This window comes from Leopardus geoffroyi, chromosome E2, assembly GCF_018350155.1.
Source record: "Leopardus geoffroyi isolate Oge1 chromosome E2, O.geoffroyi_Oge1_pat1.0, whole genome shotgun sequence".
Classification (NCBI taxonomy): Eukaryota; Metazoa; Chordata; class Mammalia; order Carnivora; family Felidae; genus Leopardus; species Leopardus geoffroyi.
The window spans coordinates 27,572,406-27,594,761 of record NC_059335.1 but is presented as its reverse complement, the minus strand read 5'-3'; the positions used below and the strand labels follow the sequence as shown (position 1 = coordinate 27,594,761).

At 50.8% G+C, this 22,356-nt stretch overlaps 1 long non-coding RNA gene across 2 annotated transcripts; it reads right to left on the bottom strand.

Moving 5' to 3' along the window:
- Window positions 1-17,381: 17,381 nt before the first annotated feature.
- LOC123578396 lies at window positions 17,382-18,413 on the bottom strand. Of its 2 annotated transcripts, none has more exons than XR_006702363.1 (2): window positions 18,341-18,413; window positions 17,382-17,636 (listed from the first exon to the last, which is right to left on the bottom strand). It is a non-coding gene; the product is annotated as an uncharacterized LOC123578396 (long non-coding RNA). The 2 variants fall into 2 exon arrangements; XR_006702362.1 differs by having other exon boundaries at window positions 17,382-17,691; window positions 18,341-18,401.
- Between the last annotated feature and the right edge of the window lie 3,943 nt (window positions 18,414-22,356).

The following is a 22,356-nucleotide window of genomic DNA, read 5'->3' as shown; positions in this document are numbered from 1 at the left end:
GCACATACACACATTTAGGATTCTGTGTCTTAACAATGGAATGGATTGATCCTCAAATTATTATGCAAACTCTTTCTCTATTTCTGGTAATTTTCTTTGTTCTGAAGTCCACTTTATCTAATACTAATCTAATACTAATAGAGCCACTTCCGTTTTCTTTTGATTAATATTTGCATCATATATCTTTTTCCATTTTTACTTTCAATTGGTTTATGTCATACTTGAAATGAATTTCTTGTAGACAACATATGTTGAATCATCCTCTCTGCCAATGTTTCCCTTTTAATTGGAGTATTATATCATTTACATTTAATGTAAATATTGATGTGTTAGGGTTTGTGTTGGCCATTTTGGGTTTTTTTGTTTTCATATTTGCTCTGTTTTTCATTTCTCTGATTTCTTTTCTTTGTCTTCCTACCTTGAACATTTTTTTTTAGAATTTCATTCTGGTTTATATATGGTAATTTTATGTATATCTCCTTACATACTTTTTAAAGTGGTGACTCTGGAAATAACATTAATACAAAGTTTGTTAAATCAACTGGTGTCATCATTTTACCAGTTCTAGTGAAGCATAAAAAACTTACTTCTCTTTATGCCCCTTTGTCCTCTCCTGTTTATAATGGTCTTAAATCTTTTTACATACATTTAGTACCACATCAGACAGTGTTAAAATTTGCTTCAACCAGATGATTTCCTTATCATTCAAGATGATAAGGAAAACATATTTTTATTTATATTTTTGCTTATGTGTTGCACTTCTTTCCTCATTTTCCAGGACTCCTTTTTTTTTTTTTTTTTTAAGTCACTTCTTATCTGTTTAGAGAGTTTCCTTTGGCCATTTTTCAGGGTAGGTTGGCTGGCTACAAATTCTTTTAGATTTTCTTTATCTAAGAATATCTGGATCTCCTCTTCATCCTTGGAGAATATTTTCACTAGATATAGGATTCTGGGGTGACAGTTTTCTTTCAGTACTTGAAAAATGTTGTGCCACTTCCTTCTGACCTCTATGATTTCTGACGAGAAGTTCAGTTTTATTCAAATTCTCCCCCTTCTCCCCATAGGTAAGATGTTGTTCCTCTCTTACTGCATTCAAGAATTTTCCTTTGCCCTTAATTTTTAAAAATTTGACTATAATGTCTCTTGGTATGGATTTCCTTGGGTGTATCCTATTTTAGATTTGCTCAGCCTCTTGAATCTGTACATTCATATATTTTGCTAAATTTCAGATTTTTTTCAGCCAAGTATTTTTTGACTCTACTCTCTCCTCTTTTTCCAGGATTCTGATGACACCAGTGTTAGATCTATTGTTATGGTCTCACAGGTCTCTATGGTTCTGTTCTTTTCTTTTTTTTTTTTCCAATTTTTTTTTGTTCAGATTCAGTAATTTTTATTGTTGGACTTCCACTTCACTAATTTTTCCCCCTGTCATTTCCATTCTGCTATTGAACCCATTGATTGTATGTTTTATTTCACTTATTGTATTTCTTGGTTCTAAAATTTCCACTTGGTTCTTTATAGCTTTGATTTCTTTGCTGAGACATTCTACTTTTTTCATTTATTTTAAGCAGGTTGTAAGTGCTCATTAAGGCAGATAATTCTAATATCTCTGACATTTTAACTTTCCATCTATTGATTGACTTTTTTCATTCTGTTTGATATCTTCCTAGTTCTTGGTATGACAACTGATTCTTTATTGAAACTTCTACGTTTTGCATATTAAGGAATGAAACTCTGGATCTCATTTAAGCCTTCTCTCTTAGCTACCTTCCTTTGATACTGCCCCTGGAGGGGAAAGTGGAAGTGCATGTCACTGCCTCATTAATGCCAGGTGGGATTGGAATGCCAAGTTCCCCACTTCCCCTTTATTGATGCTTGAGGGGATTATTACAGTGGGTGAGGGTGGGAGTTCTGGCTTCCCACTAGGTGTACAATGATACCTTGAGTGGAAAGGGTAGGAATGCCTAGTTACTGCTTCCGGTACAGTGTCCACTGATAACACAGAAGAGTGGGTGGCTTCGTTACCATTGGGCAGGGGCACAAGTCCTGCCTCCCCACTAGGCCTCCTCTGATACCACCCCAGTGGGAAGGGAGGTAGTGGAGTGCCTCGGTAATGCTGGCTGGCCAATGGAAGTCCAAGCTCCCCCAGCACTGTGGAGGAGGCCTTGTACTGAACAGTAAGGATGAAAATCTGTCTTCCTATGCAGCCTTCTCCAGCTCCTTATCCTTGTCAGGAGCACCAGGGAATGTCATCATCGACTGGGGAGAGTGGAAGTTTAGGGACCTTAAACTGTGGGGGTGAGGCCACAGTTTTTTCCATGGTGTTTGGCTGCAGTAGAGTGGCGATTTGTCTAAAAGCTTTCTGCCTTAACAAGCTGCCCCTTTACTGATTCTTTGGCTATTGGGGGACTTTTATTTATTTATTTCTTTTGGTCTGTGCCCATTAGTGTTTCCTGCCCATTAGTGTTTCCTGTTAGTGGCTTTTTTCAGCTCCAAGTCTGGGATATATGAAGCAGAAAGAAAACCCAGTGAACTGGGTCCTAAGGTCCCTAGCCACTCTGCCTTGGTCACCTTTCTGAGTCTTCCTATTTTAAAAATATACAATATCTGGGTTTTTGTGGATGGTGGTGTTGTAGTACTTAGGAGAAATAGAGAAAATATGTCTTCATCTTGCTGGAGGTCCCCCAGTTCTATTGCTTTTATCATGACCACAAAGGATTCCACTAGAAAAATGACTGATAATTGAATGAACTGACCCCCTTTTGTTGTCGGGCATTTATGCTGTTTAGAGCCTTTGTGTTATAAACAGGTCTACTGTGAACACTTTTATACACAGGTCTTTGTGCCTATCTAGGAGTATATAACAATTCTGGAATTTGATGACTGAGCAGATTGGATTTCACTGGAAAGTTGGCTCTCAGGGTGGAAGATTTGGGTGGGGAAATAAATGGTCGGTGAGTGGGGAGGGGGGAGTGGGGTAGGGTGACCAGAGAGAGCACCGCCCCAGTTTATATCAGAGGTGTTGCCCAGGTCTCAGAAAAACTCTTAGCTGACCCTGGCCCAGCCTGGTCCTGCTGTCCAGGAGGCACCACCCTCTGACTGCCATCTTTCCCTGAGGTCAGTTCTGGGGACTCTGCCACCTTCTCCCCTTCTTGCCCACAGAGGGATGGCTCTGGGAAGGGCTGAAGAGTATCTTCCTTCATGGTGCTTCCTTCCCATTGTGATGGAGCTCCCAACTGCACCATGCTGCACACAGCACACTTAATACACATCTGCTTTGGCACTCTCCACCATGTGGGAAGGCAGGCTCAGCAAGGTGAAGTGACTCATCTAAGGTCACACACCAGGGAGGGACAGACACAGAGCTCGGTCACTGGGCGTCTGGCTCTGAAGCCTGAAGTCAGTGGAGGAGTTCAGGTCCAAAGTAACATTCTGGAATGAGTACATATAGGGGAAAATGACCAGAAAGTGGGCCACCTAAGTCTCAGGGAAGCCCTGAAGGAAGGGCAGTGATGAAGAGGGGACGAGGGGAAGCACGTGCACATGCCTGTCACCTGCAGAGGCTGACACAGAAAGTTGGGGCTGGAAGGAATTACTCGGGATCCTGGCAGTTCCAAGGGGGGTGGTCGATGTTGGAGAAGGATATCTGACCAGCCCACTCTTACTGGGGGCCTGAAAACATTACTTATTATTGGAAGCAAACTGCTTTTAGCAGCCACGACAAAGACAGGCAGGCATACAGAGACGCACAGCCCAGACGCAGCCAGATGTGCATGCACGCACACAAGCACACACACAGAGGCACGCACCAGGCAGCTACACAGAGACTGCCCGTTCGGATGCACGTGCACACATGGAGCCAGCCCCACCCCCACTCCCATCCCCGCCAAGACACACATGCACACACGTGCATGAACCACGCACACCCACACAGCAGCATATGGAGCAACCCTGCCTTCCCCCATGGTTTCCAGGAGGCTCAGTGGGGGGTGCGAGTTCCACATCTGACTTTCCTTGTGTTCGTTAGACTCTCAGTGTAATTAAATGTTACATTGAATAATCCAGCGCTGGCTCAGTGGTGGCTGTGGTGGGCTGGGGGAAGAGGGCCCTGGATGTCTTTCTTAGTCCTGCACCCTCCCTGCCCGCCATTCTCCAGCCACCCCCTTGCCTAGGGCTCCGGAGCAGAGGAACCCTTGGCCACAGAGTCCCTTGGTCAGACCTTGAGGGAGGATGGGGGTTGGAAGGTGGTCTGGGGAGACCCCTGTGCTGTCCTGTGGCTTAGGAGTCATGTATCCCCCGCTCCTGTGGGGATGAAATTCCCATCTGGGAGGCCTCAGGTGCTGAGGAGGGCCTCTGGGTGCTGGAGAGGCCTTCTGTCCAACAGAATGGCCACAGTACTCACCTCTTCTGGGCAAGGGAGGCAAGAAGTGCTTCCACTTTGCCCTTTCTCTGTTCCTTTAAATGGGTCTGTGACTTCCTCTGGCCTCTGTGGAAGGCAGCCTGGTATGGTGACTATAGACCACCCACATGGGTCCTACTTGCTAGCTACGGGACCCAGAGTGTGTCAGTGACCTCTGTGTGTCAGTGTCCTTGCGGGTGAACCAGGGCTCATAGGTGTCCTCGTCTCATGGGACTGTTATGGGGATTAAATAGGCCCTTAAAACAGTACCTGCTCAAAAACATTAGCTACCTGGCCAGCACTTAACCACCCCTTGCATGTGAGGTTCTGTCCCACAAAGGTGACCCGGGCCATGTCTACACACGTGCTGAAGGTGAAGTTGTGGATCCAGCGCCGGTGACATCGCACTGCAATCTCAGTACCCTCCTCTGACCCCAAATTCTTTCATCTGTAGAATGGGGCTGCCAGTCACTCTGGCCTGGCAGGGGGGCGGGAATGGAATGGGCTCCTGCACGGGAAAGAATGTGACAAAGTGCTGGGTGCTGTGCACAAGGGCAGCTCGGCCCCTTCCCCACTCATCTTACTGAGACCTCCCTTTGGGATCCTGAGCCATAGCCCCCTCCTTTCCAAAGCTCCAGGGAGCACAGGGATGGGGCTGCCACTCGGCTCAAAGCAGGAGGGAGGACCTGGCGTAGAGAATCCCAGAGCCCTTGACCTAGGCTTAGTTGGTGCTGGGGTGTCCAGAATGACTTCACCATGCACAGACCCTTTCCGGTGTGGACGCTGAAGTGAGTGCCAGCCCCTGGTGTGGGCCAGCTGGACAGTGGGCGGGGTGGGCTGAGGATAAGCCACCAAGGAGGTGCGGAGGGGAGAGTGGCTGGAAAAGAGCTCTCAGTCCGATCTTCACTGGGAGCCTGGCTCCCAGAGGTGGTGAGGCCAGGGCAGGGCTGACTCTGTCTGCGCACGCACACACACACACACACACACACACACCGGTGCCCACTCAAACCTTGTACCCACAGGCACAAATGCGCCTGACACAAGAGCCAAGACTAGCCCACATAATTTCGTGGAGTCTCATGTGCAAACCCAGATGGCCCCACATGAGGACACGGTCAACCGCACGCATGCCCAGAGACACAGAGAGATCTGAGCTCACTAGACTCACACAACTGTGTGCATATGTGCAAGAGACACACAGCACCTAGTGACCACCCACTGCTGGGACATTTTCTTGCTCCGGAGACACCTGCTCCTGTGCCCCCCATGCTATCTAATATGCACAGCTATCCTTTGCCTCTGTTTTATGAGGTCTCAGAGAAGCCAACTGGACTGCCGAAAGCCACATAGCTCCTGAATAGCCCCAGTGGGTGGGGATCTCAGCCCTGACTCCCAGGCCAGAGCTATGGCTTTTCTCCAGGAGGCCTCCTGGCCTCCCTCCCCCTGCTGCCCTAACCCTCAGGCTAGAGAAGGGGGTGCCTGCAGGAGAAGGGGGTGACTTTTGAAGGATGTTTTAAATATGGAGCGTGCCCTCGTTCCTCCCTCATCACCCAGGACTCTGAGCTGTGCAAAGCCAGCTCGTGAATATTCAGGACCCCATAGACTCTGTTCTCTGTTTCTTCTCCTGCTCCTCGTTTTGTGCTGAGTCTTAAGTGAAATTGATCTTTTTTTTTTTTTTTTTTAAAGGAAAGAGAAATCTGTCTTTTGTTCTCCTGCTCCCCCAGGGGCCCCTCAGAAGAGGAGGCCCCCCGCCCGGTTTAAGGGGCACGCCTCAGAACCAATCGCTGCCTGGCACGGTTCCCCGGGCGCTGGGCTTGGGCCCGATGCCATGCGAGCAGATGGCCGTGATTGTTGGCAACCCGGAGACCCTGCAGGAGAGTCGCGTATGGGTGTTTACAGCATCCTGGTCCCGCCGAGAGCATCAAAATGGCAGACCAAGTGGCGCCTGGCCCACCCGGGGTGGGGGAAGGGGCAGTGCACATTCCCGAAAAAGGAGAAGAAGTGTCCTGCCCAGCGACCGGCACCCAGTACCCAGCATGGTGCCTGATGCAAGTAACAGCAAAACCTGATTGTGGGAGGGCCACCCTCTCTGCTCCTCCACCTCTTTCCTCTGCTCCCTTCAGGCACCCTTCCTGCAGCTCTCCAAGGTCTGTCTCCCCCCTCTGAAGGGGTCCACAGGAGAGTCCTGCATTCATTTGGAAGATAGATGTGAGCACCTACTATGTGCCAAACAGTGAGGAGGAAGACAGAGGCCCTCAAAGCCTCTTTGCTTTCCTTCAAAGCCCTCATCAGCCTTTGTATGGTTGTTGGACAAATGCCTATGTCCATTGCCAGACTGAGCTCCTCTAGGGTGGGGTCCTGGCATGTAGTAGGTGCTCCATAAATCTTTGTTAAGTGACTTAGGGGAACCTGTCCTCACAGATATTACAATCTCGTGGTAATTCTCTCCCTCGTGCTCCCTCCCACCCTTGTTTTTGTGTACTTTGCAGTACTTTGTTTCCCAATTTCATGAAGCACCCCCCCCCCCAGAAGGCAGGGGCCATACCCTTTGTCTTCCTAAGATGGCGGCCACATAGTGGCTCTTGTTATATCCATCACGTGGCTAGTATGCAAATGTGGTTCCCTCAAAGGTCACATAAACACTCCCAGAGAGCAGTTCCCAGAGAAGATCTTCAGGAATGCAAACCCAACCCCGTTACTTTGTTGCCTGCAGCCCCCAGAGGGCCTCCCTTCCTACTCCTCAGTCCTCCATGCAAAGCTTTTTGCAGTCTTGTCTTGCACTCTACCATTTTTTGCTTTTCATTCATTTAAAAATATTTATTGAGCTCCTATCAGATGCCAAGTCCTATCCAGGGGCTGAGGACAAGATAATGAATAAAATACAAAGCTACTGTTCTCATGGAACTGACCCTCTATTGGTGGATTGAGTGGAAACAAAGGGCAAATGTACAGGTGGATGTGTTATATGTGTGGAAGGAGCAGAGCTATGAAGAAGGGCAAAGCCAGGCATGGCACAGGGAGAGATGGGAGTGGACAGCAATGGCTTCTCTGACATTGGAGCAGAGATCTGAATGAAAATGAGTGTGACTGTGTGGCCATCCTGGAGAAGAACATTCTAGATGGAAGGAACAGCACATGCAAAGCCTCTGAGACAGGAATGGGTTGGCCTTTCTAGATCTCAGTCACTGAAACAAACAGGGCTCATGACTTTCAGTGCCTGCGGCCCGCGGCTCCAGGCAATGATCACAGGAGAGGTGAGCCAGGCACAAGTGTGATGGCAAATGCAAGTGACACTAGGTCGGTGTCACTGAAGTCACAGGGAGTGGTGAGGTCTGTGGAAGATAAGGCAGGTCTACAGCAGGCAGCCAGCCAGTGACATGGCAAGGCAGACCTGGAGCAGCCAGAGCGTCTAGTGTTTCGAGCAAAGCTAAAATCTTGGTCTTTTAAAATGTGAAATCTTCCAACTTTGAAGTGTTGGAAGCTGATGTGAAAATATTTTTTAAAGCCCTGCTCACACCAAACAAAACAGGCCAGATCCAGCCTGTGAGCAACTGGTTGGCAGCTTTGGATTCAGTTATCTGTGGGGTTTCAACTGGGCATGAGTTTGAATCATGGATCCCAGCCCCAGTGGACAGCCGGAAGGGGCCCTGAGGTGCTCAGGGGTGAGGGTCTGGGCAGGGCCAGGGGGTCCTCTGGTTCTGATGCAAGAGCCTAAGGGGCATGGAGAGCCAGTCCAAATACCTGTCTTCAGGGACTCCTCTCCCAGGCCTGCCCAGGGTGGGAGAGAGGCTGGCGGAGAGGGGCAGGAACTACGTTTCGCTCCAAGGAGGGGGGGACCTCTTTTTCTGGCATCTGACAGGGTCCACCAGTCAGCCAGATGCAGCCCTTCCTGAGAATGTGACGATGGAGGGCCTTTTGCTCCAGCTCTTTTGTGGCCCCTGCTGCTGCCTGAGACCCCCCCTCCCCCATCAGAGCCCCACTTTCTCTTGGCAAGCTCAGGCACGACAGGCTGGGACTGCCCCCATGGTCCGGCCTGTCCTGGAGACCGGCTCTCTGGGCAACTTCCTCTGGAGTGATTCCACATTGACATACACTTGGTCCAGCCTTCAGAGTCCTCTGCCGAAAGCCCCCCGTTAATGCTAATGGAAGTCCTGTTGCTCGGCCAGGGCAACCCGCTGGAAAGAGGCCTTGGGATGCCCACCTGCAAACATGACCTTTTCCTGTGTAAGAGACAAGTTTTCAAAATCAATCCGGCCTGTGGGGCCTGCCCATCCCCACCACACGCGCTGATCAGAGAAGAGGTCACATGCCCCAGGACAGGCGGGTCAATACTGAGTCTGGAGGAGCCTGGCCGGCCGGGCCAGCACACTTGGGAGGTGGCTGTCTTGCCCCACAGCTGGAGCATCTCTCCGAAAAGAACACAAGGAGAATTCCATGTCTTTACTCAGTCTTACCTTGGCCAGCTGGAGCCGGTACAGCAAGAATGGCAAACACTCATACATACCACCAAGTTCCGAACACGCTGTAGAAGCTCCCCTGCAGGTTATTTTCACCAGACTGGCAACACAGACATGATGATCACCTCCAGTTCACACATGGGGAAACTGAGGACACAGAGGTTTGCAAACGTGCTCAAGTCAGGTCACGCAGCCGGGCCGTAGCAGTGCTGCAATTTGAACCCAGGGCCTGTGCTTATGTTGTCGTATGTAATTCCTCCCTCCAGGGTAACTGCCGTAAGAGGAGGGGATGCCACAAGTCAGAGCAGGTGGGATGCTGGTCTGGAGAAGGGAGGGCAGACTTGGCCTGCAGGATGACGGGCAGTGGTCAGTCAGGAAGGACTTCCTGGAGTAGGGGATCTCTGAATAGAGTAGCAGGTGCCCAGGAGTCCCTTTGCATGTGTTTAGGGGCAGGTGCCTGGATACTCATACCTGTACATGTAGGTGCACAGTCGGTCCCAAGAGTTAGTGCACTTGTGTGGACCTGGAAGCAGGTCTCATGGACACAATGTTACCAGATGCCCCAAGGACCCAGCTGAGGCGCGGAAGGCACCAAGAGGAGTAAAGAGGGGACTGTCCTTTGTCAGAAGATGGAGGGTTTGGGGGCACCTGGGTGGCTCAGTGTGTTGAGCGTCCGAGTTCGGCCTATGTCATGATCTCACAGTTCATGAGTTCAAGCCCCACATCGGGCTCACTGCTGTCAGTGCAGAGCCCGCTTTGGATCCTCTGTCTCCCTTTCTCTGTTCCTTCCCCACTTACACTCTCTCAAAAACAAATAAACATGGGGGTGCCTGGGTGGCTCAGTCAGTTAAACATCTGACTCTTGATTTCGGCTCAGGTCATGATCTCACAGTTTGTGGGTTTGAGCCCTGCACTGGGGATCCCTGCTTGGGATTCTCTCTGTCTGCCCCTACCCTGCTTGCTCTCTCTCCCAAAATAAATAAACAAACTTTAAAAAAATTAAAAAAAAATAAACATAAAAAAGGAAGGTGGAGGGGGTTTTAGGGAATATGGACAGAGCACGATGTCATTGGAAAGGTTGGCTTGCACTTGAAAGGCACTATCATCCCAGAAGGCCTCCCTGTAGGCTTCGATGTAGACAGGATTCAAGAACCACACACTGGAGGCCCTGAGCTGTATGTGGCCTTCAGGTGGCCTCTCTCTGGTGTGCATAAGTGGTGGTGAGCTTTTGTGGTCTGAATGCCCGTAAGTGTGATAGCCCTTTTGTGTTTGCTCATAGTCCCCACCCATCCCTCTCGGTGAACACCTGCCCCCCACCCCCGCCCCCTTCCACTACCTGGAAGGCATTTGCTTTGGAGCTCTTTGCTTTAGCAACTTCAAGTTCTTCACAGAGTCTTCTACATGCAAAACAAACCTTGTGATGGCCTCTCACGGGAAAACTCTGGTGTGCAGCTAGCTATGCTAACAACATTTCTGTCTCTTGATCTTACTAAACAGCCCTCTTCCCACCAGAGGGGAGGGTCATTCCTTCATTCATGCAGCACATCTATATGGAGCATCTGCTCTTTGTCAGACCCTGCCCCAAGTGCTGGGATGGGTCTATGAGCCAAACGGTCAAGAAGCCCCACCCTCCTGGCACTTGCATTCCAGTGGGTCCTGGGCAGGCAGAGGGAGGCTCGTGGGGTGCAGCGCCTGCATGGTCAGTCCCCAGAGTACCAGCTGCCTTGCCTTGGGTTCCTGCCCCATCCATTCGGCACCTAAAGTCCTACTGGGTCGGTCCAGTGGGGCTGAAGGCGGGGGAAGTAGCCACCAAAGGCCTCCTACAGGATTAGGTACCAGCCACTGGAAGGTTAATGCCGTAGAGGGTGCTGGGATAGGGCTGAAGGGGGATGAATGGCCCAGGGGAAAGGGAACCGTTACTCTTCCTGACTCTCAGCCAGTCACTTCAGAAGCAGCTCAACACAGGAGTCAGATGGCCACAAAGGCTCTGCTTCTTTCTCTTCCTTGGCTCTTTTCAGACCTCTGCCCTGGGCTGGAGCCTGGTTTTTGCAAGTGTTCCCCTCAAGTTCACCGAATAACCACCAGCAGCTCTGGCTCCCAAACAGAAAAGGACAGAGGGCTGGCTCCATATCCCCAGCAAAGCTCTGAGATGCTCTCTGATTGGACCAGCTCCTTCACAAGGCCTGCCTCAAACAGTCATGTGGCCACCAGATATGATGTGCTGATTGGCCAGTACAGGTCATGTGCTCCTCCCAGAGCCAGGTGTAGCAGATTTGGTGGTCTGAGGCAGGGGAGGGGTTGATCCCAGATGGCTACAGGGGAGATGACTATGGGGGAGGGGTGCTCCTATCTCTGGGCACCACACTGGACTAATCCAGCCCTTGCTCTCTGACTTTTGGAGTCATCCCTCCTCCCCCCTGCATCTTCTACCCACCCTTAAAAACCTAGCTCAAGCCCTAACTGTGGCTCGAAGTGTCCCAGTGAACACCTGCGTCCTCCTCCTTTGAGCCTCTGTGCTATAGGCAGTCTGCGCCGCATAATGCATCAACCTCCGGATCATTACTGCTCCAGTGGAGCTGAAACCACGCCTCAGGTTTCCTGAGTATGGGCAAGGCACGTTAGCCTAAGAAAAGAGCCGCCTGATGGTCAGCTGGGTCCGTTGGCCATAAACAGTTCCACAGAACACCAACATCATGCAACACCACAAAGCACCCAAAGATAAGGCCACTCCACAATTGTGTCTGAACACAGACAGAATGTGAACTTTGTCCAAATCACAAACTGCCCAAACATCCTGCATCCTGGCTAACTTGTTTCTTCACCAACTGTAGTTGTAGTTTTGCTTTGTTCTCCCTGCCTTCTAGATAAGAATCATCAAGGTGTCCACTCATAGAATTACTCCTGCTTCTGGACAGCATCCGACCCAGAGAAAAAGCCTGAAGAATCACTTAACACAAGTCAAATTCTGAGAATTATGTTTCTAATGTCCTTGTCCTAACATATAGCCCATGGGTGTGTATTCTCCACCACTGCAACCTGTCAGTAAATCCAGCTTTGTTGGACTACAGGTGTGTTCTTGGTGGTCTTTGGCTGGAAGGCATTGTGCAATCCTGCCAAAGGGATGGTCTCATTCTTATTTCACAGGTAAGGGAACCGGGGGTCAGAGAGGTTAATAAGTTCCCCGAAGTCACACCAGTGCTCTTTCCATTAAAAGTCTGTTCACATTCGTCCTTTTTTTCTTTATTCATTTATTAGTGGTGTGTGTGTGTGTGTGTGTGTTTCGTAATAATTGGTGCTGTTTGGCAAGCACAGTTGGAGTTTGGTAGCACTGGCCTGGGGTAGCTGGTGGAGCCTTCACTTTCTTCTCCTGTACGATACACGTTTCTCAATTCTTTAAGCTGCACCCCCAAATTTTTGCTTGCCCCTGAGGTGGAGTTAGTGGCGTTCACCTTTAACAAAGGTGGCTTTGCCTTACATTTGGACCCCTCTTCTAATTTCTAGGCGCTTCTCCCTTTGTCACCAGGGAACAGCCCATTGGACCAAGATGGGTGTGCAGACCATCTCCTAGAGGGAGAGGAGTTGTTTAATGTCACACACGCCTGGTTCGAAATGGACCAGGCGGGCTAGCAGGGAACTCGAGGATCCTTTCCCCCAACCCCTGATTTCTTTGTCCTACATGGACCTCAGATCCACTCTGTTATCATGGTCCCTGTACAACTTGATTATTATTATTATTATTATTATTGTGGTTCTTACTATTTTTAGGCCAAACCATATGAAATTGCCAATTTTCGGCCATTTCTGATCTACAAGAAAGTCCATTTTAGTTGGGTCAATGCAATGTTACTTTTTAATTATATAGTACCTGTGACAGTCCCTCCAACCCCAGAGCTTCCAGAACGTGACCAGTGACTCACGGCTACTTATGTGTCACCCCCCTATTCTACAGGTGGGGAGACACAGGCACAAGGTAGGGAGGGGACCTTCCCAGGCTGCATGGGCAGTGACAGAGGGCTGCGACCCCAGCCCTTTTTTTTTGGTAGGGGGGGGGAGTAACCTACCTTCCCAGCTTCCAAATTCTTCTCCCTTCCCAGAACCCCATCTCCACCTCTGCTGCCAGCTGAGCTCCTTTGTTAACTGGAAGTAACTCACATTTTCTTACAAAGAGTATCACAAGAGTACCTGTGCCGTGCCAGGCACAGAGCATCAAGCCTGAACACAGTAGAGAGCGGTCCCAGCCACGGTCTGGTCAGGGTCTTGTCCACTTACCAAGTAGGTAACTAAATGTATGCACTTCCAACAGTGCGATTCTGAGAAGGATGGGAATGGTGCCTCCTCGGGGAGAGTGGACAGGGATGGCCTCTCTGCGGGGGTGACATTTAAGCTGCGACCTCCTGCAGGGCCCTCGCTACTGACCTTACCTTTTTGAATCTGTGCTCTTGTGCCAGGCTGACCTCTTGGCCCTTTCCTTGGCCGCGGGTCCAGGGAGGTTTTAGTCCTGAGGTTGACAACTGTCCAGTAACTGGAGCATCGAAATCCCTGTGCAAAAGCAGCTTGTCAGCTTTAGTGAGACCCACCTGCTCCACACGTCCCCCGCCCCACTTCACCCCCCACTTCCTGGCGGTTAATGTAGGAATTTTTTTAAAGGGAAGAAATATGAATCTTGGCATTTATTTCCTTGGACTTTGACAGGCTGGAACTGTGGAGCATGTCACGGCCTGGGCCAGTATCTCTCCTGGGAATAAGGTCCTAAGGTCCCTCGCTGGGAGGGCCCAGGTCCCCGTGAAACTGCTGCTAATCTGGGTGTTAACGTGCCCCTTGAGTAGGCAGAGGGGTCCCAGAGCTGGAAGGCAACCTAGTGAAGAGAAGAGATGGAGAAAGGGAAGCCTTGATGGGGAGGGACAGAAGCCAAAGGCCACTGAGGAAGGAGGCTGTGTTCATAGGGGACTGGCCAGTGTTGAGGGGTTTTCAGTGTCACCTGGAAGCTCATGGTGACCCCATGAAGTGGGTTGTATTATAATTCCCATTTCACAGGTGAGGAAACCAAGGCTCACAGCTAGTTTTCCACGAGGGCATTCCGACCCCAGGGCCTGGGCTCTTACCTGCAGCTGCTTCTGCATCTAACCTCACTGAGCAAAGGCCTGTCAGACCAGTACTGTCTTCCTGAAGGCGCGAGGTTGTGCCAGGACGCCCTGACCAGGGATGCGGATGGTTGGACGGACGGGCACTGAGCACATGCCTGTGTTGTGTGTTCCTGGGCCTTTGTCTCCATGAGTGTGTGTCTGGGGGTGGGAGGCCTGCCGTCTGGATCCTTCTCTCTGCTCCTGCCAGTTGGTCTGTCTGTCTCTCTCTCTGGGTCTCTGGGGCTAGCTGTCTCATCCCTTTTTCTCTCTCCATTTTTTTTTTTATTTCTAGCTCATTCTGTCCATGTCTTTTTGTCTCTGTTTTCCTTTGTCTCTTTAGATTTCCTTCTCTCTCAGCTGTCTCTCATTTTTTAATCTCTGTCTAGCTCTGCCTCTCTCTCTCTGTCTTTCTGTCTTTGTGGGCCTCCCTCTGACTGTATCTCTCCCTTTCTCTGCCTTTACCTCGGTTTCTCTCTCTGTCTCTTGTTTTACTGTGTGTCTCTGTCCTTACTTCTTGCTGGAGTTCTCTCTCTCTCTCTCTCTCTCTCTCCCACCCTCCCTTTGTCTTCTACATTGGTCTCAGCTCCTCTCTCTCTCTCTGCTTCAGGGTGTGCCTGTTTTACTATTTCTCACTAACCCTGTCTCTCTTTGTCTGCCCCCCTCCTTTTCTTTCTCTGAGGTTCTTTCAGTTCTGTTTCTCCTTTTCTAATCCATCTCTGTCCCTCCAGCCCTGTCAGAGTACGTATCGTCTGTGGTCAGGAAGCCCAGCACGCTTTGGCAGACTTGGCCCTGTGTGACCCTCACAGCCTTGTGTGCAGCAGGCAGGACCAGGGCCTGGTCCCCGTCCCAGCTGGGAAGTCTGAGGCCCAGAGGTGTGCCTTAACGTGCAGGCTGTCACCAGCTGGCAGGAGGAGGAGCCTGGGAAGGACCCCAGCCCGTGTGGTCTGTGTGAGTGTGGGTGCCTAGGTCCCTGTTTTTGTGGCCAAGTGTGCCCTGAGGTGGGGGATCCTGCCACACCTTCCTAGCCCCTCCTATGCCACTGAACCCCAGCTTTCCTACAGCCAGACACACAGCGGAGGCTCCAACCCCACTCTGCCTGTGTCCTCTGGGACCCCTCCAGATAGCTCCATGGGGCCTGGCCCAGAGTGGGTGTTGCAGAAGCTCCTCTCCGCGCTGACAGACACGCAAGACTTAGCGAGCCTGTCCGCCATCAAAGCCAGAGGCCACAGGGACCCCTGCCCACCCCTCTGGCTCTCAGGCAGGGCTGAGAGGACACTGAAAGGCTGAGCCGAGTCTTGGGGAGCCTTGAGGCTGCTGCCTGCTTTCTTCCTTCCCTGCTCCCCTTTTGCTGTGTGGCAGGACAAAATTAGTTTTGAGAAATGTTTTTCCATAAATCCCCATAGACTACCTGCTCTAAGTCACAGTTGTGCTGGGGGCTTGTCTGATCATCTGTTCCTCAGGGGCCTGAGGACAAGAAGGAACGTTCTGAGGGGCAGATAACTGACCCCGGCCATAGACCGTCCCACCAGGCCTGCCCTTTGTCACCTGGGTGAAGAGTTAACTTTCTCCCAGGGGGGCCCGAAGAGCCCCTCCACCCCCATCAGGGGAGGTGTGGTGGGAAGGCTGGGACTCAGGCATACTGGAATCCCTGCCATTCTCTGTGTCTTGAAAGGACTCCAAGTCTCCTCAGTTTAAAGGGAAAGAAATGAGTTTCAAGTTGGAAAAGTTGATGGGTGTCCGATGTGTCAGCGCTGCTGTCCAGCCTCGAAGGCCTGGTCGGGGGGTACATGAAAGGGGCCCTCGGAGGGGAGGCGGAGGGGCAGCCCTGCCCCAGCTCAGGCTGGGGACAGCCCCGCCCTCACCCGCTTCAGAAGCCCCTTGGAAGCCCCCAGGTAAACCCCCGCTCCCTTCCTTTATCCCAAGCCTCTTTTTTGAGGCTCGGCTGCAGTTTTGATCTTAACAAGTTTTTTCTTTTTCTTTTTTTTTTTTTTTTTTTGTCATCTTTGCCAGGGCTTTTACAATGCGATTTCCTTTTATTTTAAAAACGGTGGCTTTCAAGCCTCCTCTCATCTGTGATTGTTTCATGTTTGCAGGTTTCTGGAAGGTTTGGAGCCGGTCCCTGGGTGGGCGACTTCCCATCTGCTCCTTGCTCTGCTCGTGGGCTTGGAATGGGTTGGGGCCTTGGAGCAGCGGCCTTTTCAGCCCCCCTCTGGCTGGGCCACCACGGATGAAGGAAGACCAGGGCCCTGGCCCCAGCCGCCTGCCTCCCTAGGACTCCCCATTCTCCACACAGCAGGAGACCTTGAGGTGGGAGGCAGGCTGCCTGTGTTCCAGCCTTGGGCAGGCACTTGCACTCTCTGGGCCTCAGCTGCCCCATCTGTACATTGGGAACACTGCTTGTATTCTAAGATATTAGCAATAAGTACTTACAAAGAGATAGTATAAGTAATACTGTAAGACGGTACATGAAAAGTGCCTAGCTCAGTGCCGGGCACAGAGTGAAGGACTCACAAATGGCACCTATTATAAGAGGGCAAACGCTTGGTCTCCCTGACATCCGAGAGGTGGCACTTATCTCTCAGGCAGCTTCATCAGCTACTTGAAACACCTGCTGTCCACAAAGCACCTGCCCGCTGGTAAGACTCACCCTGCACCTTCCCAATTCTGAATCTTTCTTGACCCTGTTCCCTCTTTCAGCCTCCTCCTCAGGCTGAAAGTCTCCTGCATCCTTCAAGGGTCAGCTCACTGCCACCTACTTTGGGACATCTTTCTTCACTTCCCTCAACCCAATAAAAATTAGTCACACCTTCTTCCGTGCGAGTATGATTGAATTTGGTTTTTTATTTTATTTAGCGATGTAGCAAGTGCTGACTTTGGTCTGGCTTTAGAAGCAGGGGAAGTTAGGGTTTCCATTTCCTGTCTGTGCTGCCATGACCATACTCCTCAATCCCTGGGAGCCTCAGTTTCCTCATCTGTAGATGCGGATGGCTAGGTCCTCCATAGTGTGAGCTCCATGAGAGAGTGGATGTCTGTTTCTTACATTCTGCTGTATTTCCAGCGGAAGAACACAGTAGGTGCTCAACAAATAAGTTAGTAGGAAGGGTGACCACTGGGTTGATAAGGATTCTTTTTTAAAAAAGTTTTTTAGAATGGAGATTTATTTATTTATTTACTTATTTATTTTTAAGGAGAGAGCAAAGGCTTACGCAAGTGGGGGAGGGGCAGAGAGAAAGGAAGAGAGAGAATCTCAAACAAGCTCCACGCTGAGTGTGGAGCTCGACCTCACAACCCTGAGACCATAATCTGAGCTGAAACCAAGAGTCAGACGCTTAACCAACTGAGCCACCCAGGTGCCCCTGGGTTGATAGGATTCTTAACTACTTGGCATATAAATGTGCTCGATAGATGGCAATCCTCTTTATTATGTCCATTATTATCGAGAAACATTCATTTGCTCATCCATTACAATGAATGGAGTGGTCCTATATGCAGGACCCTGGGTCAGGCACGAGGCCTCCAGAGGAATGGGTGAGATCTCTGCTCTTGCAGGGGCTCTCGCTGTGGAGACGGATCGGGAGACAGAGTGATGATGCCGTGGCAGCAACTGGCCAGACCGGAGGTTCAGAGGCCATTCGAAGTTTTTCTTGTCCATTGATTCTGCAAGACACAGCCCATGTCCTGCACACACTAGATGCCTGGTGAACGCCCTGAACTGAATTAAAAGTGATCCTTAGAAGACCAACCCTTGAAAGCTGCCCCAGGTTGGGCTACTGCTCAACTTAGCCAATCCCAGTTCCTGGAGGCCTAGGGCAGCTCTCTGCTCTACCATGATGCTTTTTTAAAATAAGCTCAGCTGCCCCAGGAGACCCAAAGTTGGTTTGGGTTTTGGGGGGATGCACAGTAACAACTTCTCAGCTCCTGGCCATCAGATGGTCTGTCTGCTGCTTCCTCTTCTCTTTTCCCCTTTTGCATAATGTTATTCCCCCTACAAAGCGGAACATAAGGCTAATAATACATCACTTTGGTGTCCCCAAAGTGAGGATTTTCAGGTGCTTCTTTCAACAGCCAGCTCAGGCCCTTCAACACCATCTGGGGCCTCCAGGAGCACCTGAGCATGTGTCCATGGAGCCTAACCCCTGATACCGATGGGTCTGCATTTGGAAAGTCCTTTCTGTACTCAACCCAGCTCCTAGGTTCCATTCCAGCACAAGTTGCTTCTTTCACTCTCCAGTCCTTATCCGCCCTGCCCAGAGAACTTAAAACCCTCCCTCTCCTCTTCATTATTCAAATTAATAGTGGACGTCTCCCATTGCTTGTGCAGCCTCCATTCTCCTTAATGGGATCAAGCACACTCTGCTCACCTTTCTCTGGGGAACAACATCTTCCCTCAGGTTAGGTCTTGGACGTTAAGTGGCACGGAAGATACCCCTGAAGCCATGGAACATGTGACTCACAGCTGACCAATCAGAGTATCAAACCCTTCTGACCATGTGATTGGCTCATGAATGTCCATGTGGCCAAAGAGAGGCCAATCAGGTCCAATAACTGCCACTCCATAGACTAGAAAAGAGCCGCTGCCCGCTATTGGCTCCAGAGAGAGGAGATTAGAAACTGGGTGTCAGGGGGTGGCGTCACTGTTTGGGGACAGCCTGTTTGCAGTAAGAAGGACAGAGGGGTAATGGAGAGATCTTTAAGTCACTGTATTCTGCCAGTCCTACTTACTTCTGGACTTTCAGTGACATGAGCCAATGAATGCTGCGTGTGTGTGCATGTGCGTGCGTGCACGCGCGCGCATGCACACACACACACACACACACACACACCCCTACCTTTCTTTTTTTAAAAGTCACTTGGAATTGGATTTTCACCTCTTGCAATAAAAATATCTAACCATTCGTTAGAGCCTCCCGTGGATCCGAAATTCCCAGCCCTGGAAGCAGGAAGACAGGTCAAGTGCTCCCCCCTCCCCCACCCAAGGCCCCTTCCACAGCGGGATCCCAGACCCAGCTGCCTTTTTAAACAAATTATCCTCCTTTGACCTTGCCTTGTGGAGAGAGGAGACCTGTCTTCTCTGTAAGCTGAGGGAGAGACACTGCAGAATGAGGGAGTACAAACCACCTTTTCTTCTGCTCTGAGGGGTAGGGGGCACACTCCTTGGGTTTTTATATTGTATTACCTTTTATTTTTTTCAGATTTACCTTCCTAATTAGGTTTTGCTCAGGCAAATATATTAGGATTAGTTCGTAATCCTTGAGCTCACAGAAAGTGAGGGTGGGATGGCTCTGAAGAGGGCTAGGAGCCAGGAGGAGGTGTTTGCTGTGGAAAATGCATAGAGTGGGGAAGCACATGGGTAACAAGGTGTGTCCACACATGAAATGGGGTTTAGATGTATTATTTATTCATTTCCTTAATCCACAGTTATGAATTATCAGTTATGTGCTAGGTGTTGGCAAACAGGACCAGGTACCTGTTTTTACAGGACCCCCATGGAGGGAAAGGACCAGCAAGAAGGACAAATAAATCTGGTGGGAACAGGTTCCCTGGGCTTCTGTGCCACTTGAGTGCTGTAGAAATGTTCTCAGCTCCAGCAGGTGGACAGGGCTCTTCAAAGAAGGGTTCGTACTTACCCTTTGCCTATGTTTGGCCTCTTCTGGTTCCAGCACAAGGCCAGTCGTGCTTCCCAAAGGCCTCCCCCTAAGCCACGTGGCTGGGCCAGAAGTGGGCCCAGGCTGTGTCAGAGCCAACTCCCCTCCTGACCATCCAGACAAGGAAGTCTCTTCCCCAGTCCAGATTTCCCCTTTCCTTAGGGTGAGCCCACTTGGGGCCTTCAGGGTCCCTTCCACCCAGGACTTGTGGTCAAGACTCTACCAATTCACAAAGTGCTGTGCTTTAGTAAGCAAGGGGACAAGTGTGAATTTTCCTCCCATGAGGTTCCGGGGCTTCAGGACAAATGTGTCCACAGCATGGGAGGTAGGGGGGTGAGGGTGAGGGCTGTGGAGAGGCAGACTTGGTCAGGTCCCCAGAAGTGTGGCCATATTCTTTCCCTAGCCATGGGTGCCCGCTTGCTGATTATTTGCCCACTCAAGGAAGCCTCTTAAAAAGCCCTTTTGTGAACAGGGAAGGCTGTAAGATGGCTAGTGGCTCCACCTTGACAGAGAAGCATCTCAGCAGCTTGCAAAGAGCTTCTTCTTAAAGTTCTGCCTGATCAGGCCCTGGGGCTACAGGCCAAGTCTCTGAGTGAGCAGGCCTCTTGAGGACACAGCTGATAGGCCGCCTCCCTGGGCCTCCCTTGAGCCTTCACTTCTCCCATCAGGTATGGTTCAGCGTCTGCTCCAGAGGGCTGAATGCCACCCTCTCTGCCTTGGGACCAAAGAACTTTCTGAGCTGTTGAACCTGGGGTTGCTGTGATTCATGAGGAGGCACGAACATGGGGTGGTGAAGGGCACTGGGACCTGTGTAGGGGACAAGGGAGCCTTTGGATGGTGGATGCCTCCCACGAGGAGAGCATGGGGCCACCTGCCCTCCATTTTGCCTGTCATTATCACTTACCAATGGCTGTTACAGAGCCCAGAGCTTTCCAGAAGGCCATCCACCCTGAAATGAAAACCTAGCCTCCTTAGAGTGGGTCAGAGGAAGGGTGCTTATGGCCCATCCCTCTCTCATTGAGGGTAGTTTACATCTGTTAGTAAATTTAAATGATGAGTTAAATGGGGTTTAGATGGCACCACTAGGTCTGTCCTCTGCCTAACGACTGTGCAAATCCATTAGCCGTTCCTGGGCTGGTGCACAGGCGTGCTCCAGGGTGACTCTTCCTCCTGGTGGGGATGTTTTTTCCCCACACCCACCCAGGGCCGGGACACTGACGGAGGTTCAACCTTCGCTTCAGAAGACATGGGGAGTGACTGCCATAGGGCCTGGGAGGAAGGGCTTTTGCAGTCCCTTCCTCCCCCTGCCTCCCCCTGCCTTCCCCTGCCTCCCTGGCCTTCTTCCTCTCTCTCTAGCTCAGCTGGGGGTGGGGGCGCACCTCATGCTCTGCAGCCCTTTGCTCCACAGTAAAGCTGAGCTGAGAACGTCCTGGGAAGCCGCTGAGTCCAACCTCGCACATTAGAGCTGGGGAAGCGGAGGCTTCCTGGTTTGGGAGAAGGTCAGGGTTCTGTCCTGCTTCCTGGCTGGGTGGGCACAGAGTACCTGGATGGAGTGTGGTTCTCAACCCCAGCTGCACATGAGCCTCTCCTGGGCAGCCTTGAACAAAGGTGAGCCTGGGCCCTGTCCAGTGATCCCAACGTCACTGATCTGGGTGGGGCCCATGCACGGGCATCTTTTACAGGCCTCCAGGTGACGCCGATATGCACCAAGGTTGAGAACCACCAAGTGGTTACACAGGGTGGTTAAAGGGAGGAGCTTCAACCTGAATTAATGCTGCTGATGAATGGTGTGGCATGACTTCCCCTCCCACCTCACTGGCCAGTATAAGGTCACATGCCCGCCTTTAAGTCACTGGTGAGAGTCATGGGACAATCGCGATCAGCTGACACCTATGGTGACCCATCCTCTGAGGCGGAGGATGGACTGAGCTGCCCCCCAGCACCAGGGTGAATACCCCCGAAAATTCCACACACCCCCACACCTCCGCATACTAGTATGAGTTTCCTGAGGCTGCTGTCACAAATTACTGCCAACTTTATGACTTACAACAACAGAAATGTGTTCTTGCACAGTTCTGGAGGCCAGAAATCCGGAATCAAGGTGTCAGCAGGACCATACTTCCACCAAAGGCTCTGAGGGACAATCTAGTTTGGCTTCCTCCAGCTTCTAGTGGCTCCAAGTGTTCCTTGGCTTGTGGCCACATCCCTCCACTCTGCCCATGTGGTCACATGGCCTCCACCTCTCCTCTGTGTCTCTGGTAAGGACACTAGTCATTGCATTTAATTCAGGATGATCTCATCTCAAGCTCCTTAACATAGTTATGTGTATAAATGGCCCTTTTCTAAATAAGGTGGATTAACAGATTCCAGGGGTTGGGATGTGGACATACCTTTTTGAGGGACACATTCAACCCACTTTAATATTTTTTACTCCTGTCAGCAGAGATGAGGGTGGTGGGGGAACTCATCTTGGTAAACAGGCAAGACACTGAGCATCTAACAAAACGGGGTCCCTATGAGGCTTTGGCGGGTGAGGAGGCTGCATGACCGGCTGTGCAGGACCTGCCTGGAGGAGGAGGAAAAGTGGGGTCTGCTTTTGGGTTTACTTCTAACCTCTATCTGCTTCATTTCCCCACTGTCCCATTTGGTCTTGATTACCTGAATTTTTCTGCGATCACAGAATTCTCTCATTGTGCCTTGCCGACATCCGAAACAGCAAGTGGCCTGCCTGG